At 41.2% G+C, this 18,403-nt stretch overlaps 1 protein-coding gene across 2 annotated transcripts in view; it reads right to left on the reverse strand.

Moving 5' to 3' along the window:
* The window catches only part of MRTFA (myocardin related transcription factor A), a 202,637-nt gene that overhangs the window by 113,954 nt on the left and 70,280 nt on the right, over positions 1 to 18,403 (reverse strand). For both annotated transcript variants that reach the window (XM_069586063.1, XM_069586064.1), the window contains one exon: positions 11,745 to 12,006. The gene's annotated coding sequence lies outside the window, so the exon portion shown is untranslated. The remainder of the gene's footprint in view (positions 1 to 11,744; positions 12,007 to 18,403) is intronic.

Consider the following 18,403-nt stretch of genomic DNA (forward strand, 5'->3'; position numbering starts at 1 on the left):
CAGGAGGAGAAGAGGGAGACAGAGGATGAGATGGTTGGATGGCATCACTGACAAAACAGACATGAGTTTGAGCAAACTCCGGGAGATAGTGAAGGACAGGGAAGCCTGGTGCACTGCAGTCTCTGGAGTTGCAAAGAGTTGGACCAACTTAGCAACTAAGCAACAACACTGAACGAAAGAAGATATAATCATGCCATTCACATAAACTTCAACTAAACTATACTGTTTAGAAATGTGTTTATAGTGGGTAAAACAAATCATTTTCAAGGAGTCAGAATAGTGGTTCCTCCTAGGAAGAAGAGATGGTGGTGTAATCAGAGAAGAGCATATCGGAGGCTTCTGCGGGACTCACAATGAGCTACTATTGAACTAAGTAGTGGTCACCCAGATCTTTGTTTTATGGTTCTTCTGTAAACTATCGTGATTTATGTACTTTTCTGTGTATATGTTATCGCCTGCTCCGAAAAAAAGAGAGAGACAGAAAGACAGGAATGGTAAAATACATGTGAAGTTGCTTCGGGTGTGTCCAGCTGTGTGACCCTATGAACTGCAGCCAGCCAAGCTCCTCTGTTCATGGGCTTCTCCAGGCAAGAATACTAGAGTGGACTGCCCTGTCCTCCTCCAGCGGATCTTTCTGACCCAGGGATCGAACCTGTGTCTCTCTGTGTCTCCTGCATTGGCAGGCAGGTTTTTACCACTAGCGCCACCTGGTAAAATACACAGCACCAATCTAATTCTAAGGGGAGTGTTTAGTATAAGACTTTTCAGCTATGCAGATCTAACTTCAGATGTTCTGTCCTGCTGTTCTCTAAGTATATTCATAACTGCTGGATCGTGAACAATCTGTGATTCAGAAATAAAGGTTCCTACACGTACAGATAAAAATAATTTCTTGTGGGTGATATTTCAAGTTTTTATTTACTCAATCCTTGGTGGGTAGGAGAAAAGTATTTTCTCAATAATGAGAATGCAAAATATAAAAATTCAAGTCATAAGACGTTCTCAACAGCTTTAATAACCAAATATGGATCTGTTCCCTAGCACATAAGAAGTTCAGGAGAGCAACCAAAGGGATGCTAGGGGGACCAAGCAGGAACAGGGAAAGGTTAATCTTACCATTGTCAAAATTGTGCCTGGTATTCAACCTCTGTCTATGGCCCCCAAAACTATCCCCCACAAACAGACTAGCCTATTTAGTATGTGGTGGTGGCGGTTGGTGGTTTAGTCGCTAAGTCGTTTCCGACTCTTGTGACCCCGTGGACTGTAGCCTGCCAGGCTCCTCTGTCCATGGGATTCTCCAAGCATGAATACTGGAGTGGGTTGCCATTTCCTTCTCTAGGGGATCTTCCCAACCCAGTGATCGAACCCAGGCCTCCTGCATTGCAGGCAGATTCTTTACCAACTGAGCTATGATGAAAGTCCAAAATATAGAGGATAGTGGTGGTGGTGATTTAGTCTGCAGCACCTAACATGGGAAAGAAAAACAAAGAAATTTGGTATTGGTTAGCTCTGATAAAACAGCTAATGGTTTGTTCATTAAAGTACAGGAGAGGGGACTTCCCTGGTGGTCCAGTGGTTAAGAATCTGCCTTGCAATGCAGGGGACAGGAGTTCAACTCTAGATTGGAAAACTAAGATCCCAAGTGCTGCGGAGCAAGTGAGCCCAAGCCACCACTGCTCAGCCCCAACCACAGAGTCTATGAGCTGCAACTACTGAGCCCGCGTGTTGAAACCAACCCGAGGCAACCAAATGAATGAATTTAAATTAGACTTAAAAATAAAGGAAAAACTAGTAGCCGAGGTCCAAATTATTCTTCTGTATACTTTTCAACATCTTCTTAGGCACTTTATAAATATCTGCTGAATAATCATTTCCATACTGGTCATAGTAGTGAAAAGGAGCAGGACTGTAGGAAGGTACAAATGACTGTCCTGAAATAAAATGTTAAAAGTCAAAGATAAAATAAAAGGTCAAGAATACAATCTCAAAATACCACCTTTCTCTTAGAAACATTTATGAACTTGTCATCCATTAAATTTTCTAACTTTTGTCTGTAATGCCTTCCCAGTAAACCATTTCATGTAACTACTATTTATTGTGTCTTAAATCCATAACACCCAAACTTCAAGAAGCACACCTCTTAGGGTATAAGCAAGTCCCCAACATATAAATGGATTATATTCCAAAACTTCATTTGTAATTTGATCATTTGGAATATGGAATGTACTTTCCCACAAAGGCCATGAAATATGAAATATGGCAAAATTCCCAGGGTTGCCCACAAAGCCTATAAGGTAACTAAAGTGTAATATACTTGCAATGAGAAAAGGGGGCAAATCGTATTTCAGCTCTCATCCTAGAGGCTCTTGAAAACAGGCTTTACGCAGTCTCAGCCAGTTCTGAAACTCATTCATACTTGAAAGTCTGTTATTAGTATAAAGAACGGGTGGATACGTAAGAAAGAGACAGCCAAGGAGTACTGCGCCATTAAAGGAAGAAGCAAAGTAAAACTTAAATTTTCCATCATGACACATTCATTCAATGTGTGCCAGAACTCCTGTAGCTGGAGCCAAAGGGGACGGTGTTAGATCATTAGAGAGTTTTTTCCAGGCTTCTCCAAGCCCAGGCTGGAGAGAATCTACAGGTACGTCAAACTTATCTTTTAGAAGACGACAAAGGACTAAAATACACCTTGAATCACTCTCCCAGCTTTTTCCAATTAGGTCAGTAAAGGTCGGGTTAACCAAAGGCACCTCCTCTCAACAGAATTCCAATCTCCCCTGTTAAGGAAACAAGTATCAGGACTTTGACTGCCTACTCCATAAGAATCCTTGCTCAAGCAGTGAGTTTCCATGTAACATAGGCTTCTAAAAGAAAGATCTGAGAAGAAGCAAAACTTCACTCCACCTTTTCAACACAGAATACATCATCCATGAAAAAGTACCTCCTCTAAACCCCAGAAATCATTCTGCTCTAGAAAATCACACTTCCCGATTTCATAATCCCCTCAGGGATTTTCCATTTCTGCTCTTACCTTCACCTCCCTACCAATAACCATGCAAAAGAGACCTACTGCAAAACAGAATAATCTTCCCCTTTTGACAGAAAGAAGCACCACTAAGATGAACAAACAGAAGACCCAACTATGGCCAGGAAAGCAACACAGCTAGACGCTGACAACACTGCCCCGGTCCAGATATTCACTTGCTGGCTCCTGCATGGGATAACAGAGACGCTAGCAAGATCTTCCACCGTGGACACAGCTCTTCTGCAACTTTCTAGTTTTCTTAACTTGATTAATAACTCCTATTTTCCCCCTATAATAACAGAATCTGATTTTGATGACCATTTTAATGATTTCTGCCAGCACTTAGTATTCCTGGCCATTGCTATACATTCCATAAGGTATTTTTCTGTAGTTAAACTTCTTATAGATTATTTCTTTATTAAGCCTGTCCCCTCTTCTCCAGCATTATTCTAATACCGATATTTCACCACTGTTTCTTTTCTAATGTTGAATACAATTTCAATTTGGGGGGTTTATTTTCTCCTGCCCAAATGACAATTATGCTGTACAAACCATTGTGTTTGTCTGTCAAATTTAAGTATCCATATTCTCCTGTAAGCAAGATCACAATGAATATGGCGCTCCTGGCAGTTAGGAGACCATTCTAGCAACTGAAGAGGTTGGCTTAGACACAGCTCAAACTAACAGAGACAGATGACCTAGATCAGAAGTTTTCAGCTTGTGCCCTTTCAAGAGCAGCCTGAGGGGCAGGGTGCCGAGCAAGCAGGGCTCTGGCTCCTTCATACAGGTTTCTGCCAACCCAAGCAGCTGTTGTACACCCTGGACTTATATATGTAATTTCAAACTTACAGAGATCTTCAACTTAAAAAAAGTAGCTAAGACTTCTGGTCTGAATGTTTTATCGCTAATTAAGACAATAAAAGAATGACTCCACAAAATACTTCACCTGTAAAGAAATGGACTCAGTCTTTCTTTCAAACAGTCTAAACCATAAATTAAACAAGTTATTTTTTTCTGTCCAGCAAGAGTCAACAATCACTTTATTAATTGCTCAGATTTAATAAATCAGTGTTTCAGTGAGTTAATAGTTTTAGTGTCACCACTCATTCATTTGCTCACACATTCCACAAACATTTATCAAACCCCTTGATACTCAGATCAACAGCACTAGCATCACCAATGGATACCGGCTAGAAATGCAGAATCTCTATGGATAAACAAGGTCCTACTATAGGATAGGAAGCTATATTCAATATGCTGTGATAAACCATGATGAAAAAGAATATGTACATAAATTTATATCTGAATTACGTTGCTGTACAGTAGAAATTAACACATTATATATTGACTATACTTCAATTTAAAAAAAATTTTTTTAAATGCAGAATCTCGGGCCTCACCCGGATCTACAGAATCAGAAACTGCATTTAACAAGCTCCCTTCTTGATTCCCTGACAGCTCAGTTGGTAAAGAATCCACCTGCAATGCAGGAGACCCCAATTTGATTCTTGGGTTGGAAAGATCTGCCAGAAAAGGGACAGGCTACCCACTCCAGTATTCTTGGGCTTCCCTGGTGGCTCAGCTGGCAATGCGGGAGACCTAGGTTCAATTCCTTGGTTGGGAAGATCCCCTGGAGAAGGGAAAGGCCACCCACTCCAGTATTCTGGCCTGGAGAATTCCATGAATTTGTATAGTTCATGGGGTCACAAAGAGCCAGACACAACTGAATGACTTTCACTTCTTGATTCATGGGTACATTAGAGTTTTTGGCTAGGCACTAAAGATACCATTCATCTCACTCACAACTGCACTCACACGCTACTAACGTAATGCTCAAAATTCTCCAAGCCAGGCTTCAACAGTACGCGAACCGTGAATTTCCAGATGTTCAAGCGGGTTTTAGAATAGGCAGAGAGACCAGAGATTAAGTTGCCAACATCTGTTGGATCATCGAAAAAGCAAGAGAGTTCCAGAAAAACATCTATTTCTGCTTCATTGACTATGCCAAAGCCTTTGACTGTGTGGATCACAATAAACTGTGGAAAATTCTGAAAGAGATGGGAATACCAGACCACCTGACCTGCCTCTTGAGAAATCTGTATGCAGGTCAGGAAGCAACAATTACAACTGGACATGGAACAACAGACTGGTTCCAAATTGGGAAAGGAGTACGTCAAGGCTGTATATTGTCACCCTGCTTATTTTAACTTATATGCAGAGTACATCATGAGAAACACTGGGCTGGAGGAAGCACAAGATGGAATCAAGATTGCCAGGAGAAATATCAATAACCTCAGATTTGCAGATAACACCGCCCTTATGGCAGAAAGTGGAGAACTAACTAAAGAGCCTCTTGATGACAGTGAAAGAGGAGAGTGAAAAAGTTAGAAAACTAAGATCATGGCATCCAGTCCCATCACTTCGTTGCAAATAGATGGGGAAACAGTGGAAACAGTGGCTGACTATTTTTTTGGGCTCCAAAATCACTGCAGATGGTGATTGCAGCCATGAAATTAAAAGACGCTTACTCCTTGGAAGTAAAGTTATGACCAATCTAGACAGCATATTAAAAAGCAGAGACATTATTTTGCCAACAAAGGTCCATCTAGTCAAGGCTATGGTTTTTCCAGTAGTCATGTATGGATGTGAGAGTTGGACTATAGAGAAAGCTGAGCACTGAAGAATTGATGCTTTTGAACTGTGGCATTGGAGAAGACTCTTGAGAGTCCCTTGGACTGCAGAGAGATCCAACGAGTCCACCCTAAAGGAAATCAGTCCTGAATATTCATGGCAAGGACTGATGTTGAAGCTGAAACTCCAATACTTTGGCCATCTAATGCGAAGAACTGACTCATTGGAAAAGACCCTGATGCTGGGAAAGATTGAAGGTGGGAGGAGAAGGGGATGACAGAGGATGAGATGGTTGCATGGCATCACCAACTCAATGGACATGAGTTTGGGTAAACTCTGGGAGCTGGTGACGGACAAGGAGGCCTGGCGTGCTGCAGTCCATGGGGTCTCAAAAAGTCAGACAAGACTAAGCAACTGAACTGAACTGAACTGAAAGATACCACAATAAATAAAACATAATCCTTCCTTTCACAAAGTTTCTCATCTAGTCAAATATGATAACAAATAAGTAGGCAATTCTGCACAGGGTTCTTCTGAAGAACACAAAGGGCAAGCCCCTAACCTGAGAGTCTGAGGAAGAAGTCCTGAAGGAAGCAGCTCCTTCCCCTGGTTCCAGACTTGAAAGAAACAAGAGTCAGAAGAGGAGGAGGAAGAAGGTTCTTCCAGGAAGGAAAAAGAGGACATGAAGTGGAACTGAGCAGTGGAAGTGTCTCTTATGGGAAAACCTAAATATTATATTGTGAGCAGGAAGAGATGCGGGGCGGGGCAGAAGCTGGCTGTGAAGGTCTGCCAGGATGAGAACAAGGGGAGGAACTGGGATCCGCTAAGGGAGAGGGCGATGGCACCCCACTCCAGTACTCTTGCCCGGAAAATCCCATGGATGCAGGAGCCTGGTGGGCTGCAGTCCACGGGGTCACAGAGAGTCAGACACGACTGAGCGACTTCACTTTCACTTTTCACTTTCATGCACTGGAGAAGGAAATGGCAACCCACTCCAGTGTTCTTGCCTGGAGAATCCCAGGGACGGCGGAGCCTGGTGGGCTGCCATCTATGGGGTCGCACAGAGTCGGACACGACTGAAGCGACTTAGCAGCAGCAAGGGACTTGATGGACATGAGTTTGGGTAAACTCCGAGAGTTTGTGATAGACAGGGAAGCTTGACGTGCTGCGATTCATGGAGTCACAAAGAGTCAGACATGACTGAGTGACTGAAATGAATTGAACTGAAGAGATTTCACGAAGGAGAGCATCAACCTCATTTATGGCTTAGAAAGATCATCCCAGGGACATGATCTAAACCAAGGAGACATGAGTCAGAAGGCCCTTCTTGGAGTAATCCAAACGTGACCATTATTAAGAAGTGTCGGCCATAGAGACTGCAAGAAAAGAATGAATTCAGTAGAAATGACCATTGTGAAATTTACAAAAATCGGTGGCTGGGAGGAAAGAGGAAAAAGAAAGAAGATGGAATTAAAAATTACTTCTGGAGGACAATTTGGAAATAATGACTTTAAAATTAAAAACTTCACACCCAAACATGCTACTTTTGCCATCAGAAGGACAGAGTGTACTTTAGGTCCTTATCTTTTCATCCACTCCTGCAAGTTTGTCCTACAGTTACTTGCACCAAGATTTATACCAAGATGTTTACTGCAGTTTTATTTACAACATAAAAAAGTAAAACCAAGGCAAGAGTTTCAAAGGAGACTGGCTAAATGCTAAATGTATACACACACAATTCAAATATCAGAGAATAATGTTTTCTAAGACAGCTGAATGATACAGCAAAATCTCATGATATTACACGGAACTAACTGACGCAGAGTGTATAAGAGTAAACAAATAAATGAACAAACAAAAAATGACAGAAAATAAACTAACTGCTCCTACTGGCTATCACTGAACTGCACAGTTACGAGGGAATTTTTCTTTTCTTTTTTCCTTTACTTTATCTGATTATGAAACAAATGAAACTTTACGTTTTCATTCAGGTAGAAAACAAAACAACTTCCTGTTCTGAACATCTGGGTAAAAGGTGGTCCCAATTCCTACAGTGCAGAATTCAGGAGTAACAGCAATAAGATGATGAGTTTTGCTCTGAGCGTATTCAGTCTGTAGCACATCCAGTGAAGACACAAGGCAGCCAAGCCTAAGAGTCTGGACTCAGGGCAGAGACATGGCCTGGAGATAGAATACGAAGTCAATGGCATATAATGGTGGTTAAAGCCAGAATTCTGGGGGAAACCATTCAAGGCAAAGACACCAGGTAAGAAGTAAGGAGCCTCTACAGCTGAACACTGGAGAGTAATAAAATTTGAGAGGTGAGCAGTCATTGCCGTTGTTGTTCAGTCAGTAAGTCACGTCTGACTCTCCGTGACCCCACGGACTGCAGCACTCCAGGCTCTTCTGTCCTTCACTATCCCCCAGGGTTTGCTCAAATTCATGTCCGGTAAGTCGGTGATGCTATCTACCCATCTACCACATCCGATTCACCTCGATTCACGGCCCTGACATTCCAGGTTCCTATGCAATATTGTTCTTTACAGCATCAGACTTTTACTCTCACCACCAGACATATCCACAACTGAGTATCATTTCCACTTTGGCCCGGCCACGTCATTCTGTCTGGAAGTATTAGTAACTGCCCTCCGCTCTCCCCCAGTAGCATACTGGACACCTTCCAACCTGCGGGGCTCATCTTCCAGTGTCATATACTTTGTGCCTTTTCATACTGTCCATGGGGCTCTTGCGGCAAGAATGCTGGAATGGTTTGCCATTCCCTCCTCCAGTGACCACGTTTTGTCAAGAACTGTCCACTATGACCTGTACATGTTGTGTGGCCTTGCATGCCATGGCTCATAGCTTCACTGAGTTACATAAGCCACTTCACCACGACAAGGCTGTGATCCATGAAAGGGAGAGGTAAGCAGAGAAAGTAAAAAGATCTGTGCAGAGGGGTGACTAGCAAGATCAAGTTTTTAAAACTAGAGCAGTGTCACAGACATCACTGGAGGAAAAGCTTCGGGGGTAGGGGGCGGTGGCCAACCAAATGGTGCATTGAGGTCAAACAGAATGAAGAGTCCCTATCTGATCCACAACAAAAGAACACTAATGATTCTGGCAATGGGAGCTTCTGAAGAGAGGCAGGGACAGAGGCCAGAGGCGGGAAAGTAGAGACAGTAACCATAAACTCCTCTTTTAGGAGCTTGACTATAAAGGGAAGGGAATTGCTGTTATTCAAAATGGCTGGGGGCGGGGGGGGGGGGGGGGAATCCGGTGATTTATTTGACAAAGAACCGAGAGAGAAAGGCTGAAGACACACCAACGCCTCGAGAGTAACACCCCCAACGCCTCGACAGCAACCGCTGCCTCCTACTCCACTGAAACCACCACAGCTATCAGCGCTAATTTCCCTGCTTCCTGCCCAAGATACGAGAGCGTTGCTGTCTACCGTCTGTCGTCCCCTTCGCCGCCGTCCCTCCCATTCCAGAGGAATGCCGGGCCCCACTCACGCTCAAGGCAGAGCCAGTATCTTTTGGATCCCATCCTTTCACATCTCCCAAGAACTTTGTTCCATCAGTCATCCTTTCTCTTTTTCTGTCTCCAGCTTTTCCCTCTGGACTAACTCTTTCCCCTTAGCATATAAATAAACTGAACTTTCTGCCATCTTGGGGAAATAAGTAGAAATTAGAAATGAGAAAAGAACACAAACAATTGCTTGAGTGTCTACTATTTCCCAAAATAAAAAAATGCTTGAGTTTCCACTACATTTCCCACTATGGATGTAAAACAGAGTTCTTGCCACAAACATGTAGACCATTCACCTGTTTATTCAACAAATATTTACTGGGTGCCTGCTACGAACCAAGAGTAGAATATACACCGTAAACAAAAAAGTTTCTAGCCTCATGAAATGTAAATACTATCAAAGATGAGGAATACAGATAATAAAGATATATACACGCATGTACAAATCCACACATACAAGTCATAGTAAGTGCTTAGAGAAAAGCAAAGCAGGACAGAGAGTCACAGGAGGTGCTATCTTAGATAAGACAGGTGGGAAAGGCCTCCCAAAGAAATGACATCTGCGCAGGAACTTCAGTAACAGGACAAGTATCAAGGTCCTGGGGTGGAAGCATACTTGACCCCTTCAAGAAATAGCAGGGAAGCAAGCATGGCGGGAACAGAATGAGCTGGGGAACAGAGGTGAGAAATCAGGTCAGAGGTGATACCAGGACCACCTCATAAGAACTGCGATTTCATCTTAGGTCTCATGGCAAGTCACTGAAGGGTTCTGAGAGGAGTGTAACAATGTCTGACTTCAGGCTCAGTCGAGTGGAGAATGCCAATTACCACACAGGGAGATGGAAAAGTACGACGACAAAGGGCAACTGGGCAAACACAAAGAGGGACACCTACCACCAGAGACGAGCGACGGCAGGCTTCTCAAAGGGAGTGATGTCCAAACAGGATACTGAAGGACAAGTAAGGGTCAGCAAGAAAGCAGCAGAGGGCAGAGGGGGTGGAAATGGAGGCCATGATGTAGAAAAGTCAGAGGAGTTTTGAAAAGGTTTGGTATTCGGTACAACTACCAAACAGTCAAACATAGTTTATAAAAATATACCACTTATACTGTCTGCCTAAGAAAAAGACATCAGGGAACAAACCTAATAAAATATCTGCATGACCTTTGTGGAAAAAAATTATAAAATCAGCGCCTAAATATTAAAGAAGGCCTATTTAACCAGAGACATAAAACTAACTAAATGGACAGAAGACCCAATATTTACAATGTATATTTCCCCCCCTTAAAATCAAAATCCCAACAAGTGCACCCAAAGACATGTACAAGAACTCCACAGCAGCGTGATTCATAATAGCCTCAAACTAAAACAAACCAAATATCCATCAAAAGTAAAAACGGACAAATTACAATCATGAAGCGGTTTATGCAGCAATGAAAATAAAGCCACACACAGTTCAACACAAAAATTTCAAAAGCATAAAAGAAGCCACCAAAGGAACGCCGACCCCGTTCACATCAAGTCTGCGTGCGCGCTGTCGCTCAGCTGTGTCCAGCTCTTTGTGACCCTGTGGACTGCAGCCGCCAGGCTTCTCTGTTCATGGGGTTCTCCAGCAAGAACACTGGAGCGGATATCCATTCCCTTCTCCAGGGGATCGTCCTGACCCAGGGACTGAACCCAGGTCTCCTACACTGCAGGTGGATTCTTTAGCGTCTGAGCCACCAGGGAAGCCCCAAGTTTAGAAACAAACAATGTAACCCATTAGCTAACCTATTATATTATAAGTCAGGACGGTAATTTTCCCTGGGCAGGAAGAGAAAATACTGATTGGGAAGAAGCACAAGGGGTGGTTCTGGGGTGCTGGAAATGTTTTATTTCTTCCTTAAGTAGTAATTATGCATGTATATTCACTTTATGATAACTCAACAACCACAATGCTTACAATTTGTGTTCTTCTGTATCAATGTTATACTTTGATAAAATGGAAATGTACTAATGTCTGCAATTTACTTTGAAATGCATCCAAAAAATAAGGTGGATTGATGCACTGAGGGACAGATCTATTATAAAGAAAATATAAAATGTTAATGGTAGAATCTGAGTGATGGATATAAAGGTGTGCATTGTAAAACTCTCTACATCATATGTTTGAAATTCTTCATTTGGAAGAAAAAAATCTCAATGAGTTTTCTTGTAGCATTTCACAAGCTGATTCTAAAATTATGGAAAATTAACAGGGCAAGATTAGCCAAAACAATTTGGCTCCCCAATTAATATAAGTATTACATAAATGTGTATATAGGTTTACAAAGTGAGAAATATTACTACATAAGGAGAAGCCAAGAAGTAGGGAAAAAAAAAATAGAACATAATTATGGTAATCCAGGCAGGAAATGCTGGGCTTACAGTGATCATCTAAACTTATTATTTCTCCATTTTATAAGAAATAGTACAATTAGAAGAAACTTCCAAGAGACATAAAATAAAGGATCTATGACATCATAAACATGAAGACCTTCGTTCAAATCATGCAATTCAATAATTCCATATCTACTCACCATTCTTCCGCTCACTAAGTGGAGGCAAATTGGGATTCCTGCCAGGGTGGAGGCTGAGGGTCAGCTCGGGCTGCAAGGAGAGCTCCTGCAGCTCATTGGCAACAGCCTCGCTCTGGGGGCTGGGAGCCGCGGACAGGGACACCAGAACGGGTTCATCGTCGTTCTCGCCGGCCCCTCCTCCGTCCAGCCCATTCACAGCAATGACGGAAGGGGGCAGGCACACTACACTGGAGAAATCCACCTTGGCTTTCGTGATGGCAACCTGGAAACGGAAAAGGAAACAAAAAGTTCAGACGTGGAAAAGGGACAATTCCACTGACTACAGAATGCTGAATACTAATATTATATTACTGGTGTGCTACCACTATTCTTAAAAAGTTTTTTGTAAAGTAAGCTAGCATTATTATTAAATTAATATTTACTATGCTCACAGTAACCTCAGATATGCAGATGACACCACCCTTATGGCAGAAAGTGAAGAGGAGCTAAATAGCCTCTTGATGAAAGTTGAAAGTGGAGAGTGAAAAAGTTGGCTTAAAGCTCAACATTCAGAAAACAAAGATCATGGCATCCGGTCCCATCACTTCATGGGAAATAGATGGGGAAACAGTGTCAGACTTTATTGTTTTGGGCTCCAGAATCACTGCAGATGGTGACTGCAGCCATGAAATTAAAAGACGCTTACTCCTTGGAAGAAAAGTTATGACCAACCTAGAGAGCATACTCAAAAGCAGAGACATTACTTTGCCGACTAAGGTCCGTCTAGTCAAGGCTATGGTTTTTCCAGTGGTCATGTATGGATGTGAGAGTTGGACTGTGAAGAAGGCTGAGTGCCGAAGAATTGATGCTTTCGAACTGTGGTGTTGGAGAAGACTCTTGAGAGTCCCTTGGACTGCAAGGAGATCCAACCAGTCCATTCTGAAGGAGATCAACCCTGGGATTTCTTTGGAAGGAATGATGCTAAAGCTGAAACTCCAGTACTTTGGCCACCTCATGAGAAGAGTTGACTCATTGGAAGAGACTCTGATGCTGGGAGGGATTGGGGGCAGGAGAAGGGGACGACCCAGGATGAGATAGCTGGATGGCATCACGGACTCGATGGACGTGAGTCTGGGTGAACTCCAGGAGATGGTGATGAACAGGGAGGCCTGGCGTGCTGCGATTCATGGGGTCGCAAAGAGTCGGACACGGCTGAGCGACTGAACTGAACTGATGCTCAGAGAGTGCATGAGATTTCAAGTCTGGCAACTGTCCTCAACTATATCACTCAGGAAGACAATGTACAATTGAAATAAAACCAACGCAAAAACATGTCGATATATGGCAAAAACCATCACAATATTCTAAAGTAATTATCCTCCAACTAAAATAAATTTTTAAATAAAATTTAAAAAAAAAAACAACGCATATACACCTCTCATAGGATAAAAGGCAACAGTAGCAAGGAGAAAGAGCTATGACATCACGCTTACCTTCCAACTACTAAGGAAAAGTATCTTGGGAAATAATACTTAATGAGTACAAGATATTAAAGTATATTGTACCAACTTAATCTGGGGGAGAAAATTTCTTTAAGAATTCCTTAACCACTAGATTCCACATAGAAATATGGAGATGTCTGTTTGATAACAGATAATTGCTCAAAATTTTTAAAATTTTTATACAACCTTTAAAGGTTACTTTCCATCTAAATACTGGCTATATTCCCCATTTTGTACACTACATCCTTGATCCAATCTGAGACCCAATAGTCTGTACCTCCCATTCCTCGTCCATCCATATTGCCTCTCCACCCCCACCAGCCCCCCACTGGAAACCACCAGCTTCTTCCCTGTGTCTGTGAGTCTGCTTCTTTTTTGTTATATTCACTAGTTGGCTGCATATTTTTAGATTCCACATGTAAGTGATATCATACAGTACCTGTCTTTCTATGACTTATTTTACTTAACAAAATGCCCTCCAAGTCCATCCATGTTGCTGCAAATGGGGAAGAAAAAAAAAACTGTTCTTTTCCATGGCTGAATAGTGTTCCACTGTGTGTACGTGTGTGTACACACATATATACATATATATGTACGTGTGTGTATATATGTTTATCACGTCTTTATCCACTCATCTGCTGATAGGCACTTAGGTCGTTTCCATATCTTGCCAAGTGTAAATAATGCTGTTGAGGTACATGTGAACACTGAGGTGCAAATTATCTTTTCAAAGCAGTGCTTTTGGTTTTTAGCTCAAATATTTTAACCTACCCGAATATTTAATCATAGTACCCAGGAATGGGATACTAAAAAGCAAAACACATGGCAACATAAGAAAAAGATCTTTAAAAATGAAAAAGAATACAAATAACATGAAAGTCTTTCCAAAAAGATGAGAATTAATGGTTAAGGGAATTAAGACTATATTCACCCATCAAATCCTGTGGAATTATGAAGAAGATTTTTTTCAAAGCATTTAAAATGCAGAAAATGTTTATTTAAAGTTTTAAAAAGTAAGATATAAAAATATTACACAGGGGGAAAAAGACCAAAAAGAGTCACTCAGTCACGTCCAACTCTTTGTGACTTCATGGACTGTAGCCCACCAGGTTCTGTCCATGGGATTTCCCAGGCAAGAATACTGGAGTGGGTTGCCATTTCCTTCTCCAGGGGATCTTCCCAACCCAGGGATCAATCGAGGGTCTCCTGCATTGCAGGCAGATTCTCTACCAACTGAAGCCATGAGGAAGTCTACCAAAACACAAAATGGGTTTTGTTTGTTGGACTACGAAAATTTTTACTTTTAGTTTCCAAATTTTCTCTAAAACATGTATTGTTTTTATAATGAAAAGGCTATAATTCTTAATCTAAAAAGAGGACCTAGGGGCTCCCTGAAGACTTTAGTGAGGACTTGCATCCACCATGCTTCAGATGAAGAAATCACCAAAATATTGGAAAGCCATGAAATGAAGAAAGACATTGAAAACTAAAAGGACCATCACATCCACCATTATGTAAAGCTTTCACTGTGCCCAAAGCTAACTGTAGTTCTGGGTGATCCTCATAAAATACAAAGGAAAGGAAATGATCCAGGTAAGAGCAATTAAAGGGGGAGGGGTTTGACATTAAAAGGAACAGGGATATTAAGAAGGACTCTCTACTCCAAAAAGGATGAAAGAAAGTGAGTGAGGGATGTTCAAAAGAAAAAATATATATTAGGAACACAATAGTCTAAGAGATAGTATGGGCAAACACTGGAAAACAATTGTTAAAGGGTTTGAAAAAGTTTAGGAATTATATAATAACAAATGCCTACCAAGAAAATCGAGACTCTGACCTTCAAAGAATTTTGCCCATCTTATCTATGATTTACCATCATTTAAGCCATGTCTCTGTGTGTACCGGGGGAAAACAATTGTTATACATGATTAATCCATCTGGCCTGTTTGCTAACAGCATGTTTGCTTTCCTTAACAGGAGCCTTTTCAGACTAAAATTTTCAATTTCATGATATTCAAAAATCCTGTCAGGGAGTAGAGCTCTGTGTTGGGGGGTGTGGGCCGGCTCTCCGTGGACCACGTGGAGGAGCTGCAGCCTGGCTCCAGGAAGCCTGAGTGCCCAGCCTCTCCCTGAGCCCGTCTGCCCCTGCCCTCCGCCACCCCTGCATCTGCAGCCCTTCCCCAAACTCCGTGGGACAGACCCTGAGCTCCGCATCCCCAGACAGGCTCCAGGCAGTGGGGCGTGGGCTTAGGGTCTGCCAAAAGTCACTCAAGTTCATGACTGAGCCACATCTTTCCTTGTCCCCTGCAGGAGAGAGAAACCAATCAGGAGGCCCAGAGCCTGAGTCTAGGTGTTTCTCAGACATGCTCTGTGGCCTCAGGTCCCATCTTTGGGTTCCAGTCTATTTTTCAAGTGAAGAGGTCAATTTCAATTTCTACCAATGGGGCAGGGGACCAGGTAGTCTGAATGTTTCTTAGCTATATAACACCTAGAAATGCTGGAAAAAACTGAACATGTGTTTTAAATGCATAGCTGAACTAACAAGAAAGTAGAGAAACCCCTGGCTCCAGGAATGAGGCAGGAACTAGGAATCACAGCGGTGAGATGAAAGTAGTCAAGATGCTGGGCAGCACAGGTTGGCTCTGGGGAAGCTGCTGGTCTTGGTGGCCATACAGCTTAGGTTTTAATGTCCACAGAGGACAGAAAAGGAGGTTTTGAGTCTGACAGGACTAAAACTTCTCTGTAAAGTTGGATTCAATTTCACTAAAGTATAAATCAGTGAAATTTTAGATTAAAAAAAACCTGGGGGGGGGGGCGTGGTAATCCTTTGAGACTCAAACTCCTTAGGACAGAATCCTCAATCACCCTGAAACATATGAGCATGCTCACACAGACACAGAAACGCACATAGATGATGGCACTGAGGAGTTTAAACACATACACACACACACTCTCTCTCTCCCAACCCCCACAAATGAGTCCTAAGGAAAGCAGAAGCAAGATAGTACCAAAACTTCAACTTTAGGGTGGTGAAGAGACACTGGAATATTACTCAGCCACAAAAAAGAAGGAAATACTGCTATCTGCAAAAGTATGAAGAGACCTTGAGCACATCATGCTAAGTTAACTAAATCAGACAGAAAAAGACAAACATATGAAATCTAAAAAACAAAACAAAAATTAAAACTCACACACACAAAAAATCATACTTGTAGTTACCAGAAGTGGGGGTGGAAGAATTGGATGAAGGTGGTCAAAAATACAAACTTCCAATCATAAGTAGAGCTAACACTGTTTATATGTTGTTTGAAAGTTTTTAAAGGAGTATATCCTAAGAGCTCTCATCACAAAGAAGAAAAAATTTTTCATTTATATGAGATGATGAAAGTTAACAAAACTTATTGTGGTAAACATTTCACAGTATATGTAAGTCAAATCATTATGTACACCTTACACCTTAAACTTACACAATGCTATATTATCCATTATATCTCAATAAAACTGGGAAAAGACATTTGCTAAGTCATTACAGACTATATGAGTTTATACCTCTCATTAGAAAAGGAGAAACTTAACTCAGATGGTAACAGCTGTGTGTGTACACAGCAGATAGACCCTGCAAATAGTATTTGCACATTTAACATCCACTTGATAAACACTTGTCCATAAGACAAAAGCAAATGAAAGACACTTAAAAGATAATCGGGGGACCAAGACAGGCAGGTCTCGAGGAGAATCTGAATGATATAAGAAGATTGGACAGGAATCAGCAAACCTCATTTAAGTACTCCAGGTAAACTGCTGGGGTAGGTAGAATCATACTTTCATATAAAAAGTTCTTAACAAAACAGCAAAATCTCCTTATTTCAGACTTCACTGATATCAATGAGTCTCCAACCAAGTATGAGATTAAGAAAAATTTTATGCTACTTGAGGGAGGGGTAGGATAAAAGAATGCCAGTAATTTTATAGTGTTTACCAGATTAAGAGAAAAACTAAAATACTGCCTCATAATGTATAATTCTTAACACAATTACAAAAGAGACTAGCGCATAATACAGTCAATGTTAATATGTAAATGTTAACATTTCTCATTTCAAATGAGAATACATTTCAAATATATTTCTCATTTCAAATGAGCTATTTTTGCATTTTAAATGCCCTGGCAATAGTGTTTCTCAATGTGGAGTTTCAGCTTTGTAAGATGCAAAAATTCTAGAGATCTGTTGGACAATAATGTGAATATACTTAACACTACTGAGCTATCCACTTAAAAATTAAGATGGTAACTTCAGTATCATATGTTTTTCACCACAATAATTTTGAAATAGCTTGGCAAGATCTCTGCTTAAGAAATAATTTACTAAACTAACCCATATTAGTCACTGAGTTTGAAAGAATAAATTGTCTATTCTTTAAAGTGCCCTTAAATTTATTTTTCCGTAATTCAGAACAAACTTTCTCCTGTTCCTTTGAATCAAAAAATTATTATTGCTAAGATTCAGAGATCTGACATTCACATGTGTTACCACTCCCAAAAGACAATAAAGATCCACCCATCACATGATATCATGATTTTTTTAACGAAGCAAATGAAGTTAAACTGTATTAGTCTGTAATTCTGGTATGTACTTAACACACATAACCGGTACTTCAAGAAACCAGAATATGGCCCCTCAAAGAAAGTCAAACCAAGTCCAGGCATGAAGAAAAATGAAGTTAAATAGTGATGTTTTTTACACTTGTGCATTTTTAGATTACAGAAAGGAATGTCAAATTCTGTAATGACCCGGACCATGACTGCCTGCCACTATCTTGAATGAAAGAAAACGCAATTTGAAAACCTTTTACTCAGTATTCCATTCAGAATTTAGTAGTTTAGCATCTGATTGTGAAGTTGCTCAGTCATGTCCTGCTCTTTGCAACCCCATGAACTATACAGTCCATGGAATTCATACTGGAGTGGGTAGCCTTTCCCTTCTCCAGGGGATCTTCCCAACCCAGGGATTGAACCCAGGTCTCCCACACTGCATGCAGATTCTTTACCAGCTGAGCTGGTAAAGGGATTAAGTTCCATATTTATAATACTATTAAGGGCTTGAAGAAGTCACATGAAAATTTTACATACCTATATAGATAGTTTACCACACATTTTTACCAGGCAAGTTACATGCTATA

The sequence above is a fragment of the Ovis canadensis genome, chromosome 3 (assembly GCF_042477335.2).
Source record: "Ovis canadensis isolate MfBH-ARS-UI-01 breed Bighorn chromosome 3, ARS-UI_OviCan_v2, whole genome shotgun sequence".
Lineage (NCBI taxonomy): Eukaryota > Metazoa > Chordata > Mammalia > Artiodactyla > Bovidae > Ovis > Ovis canadensis.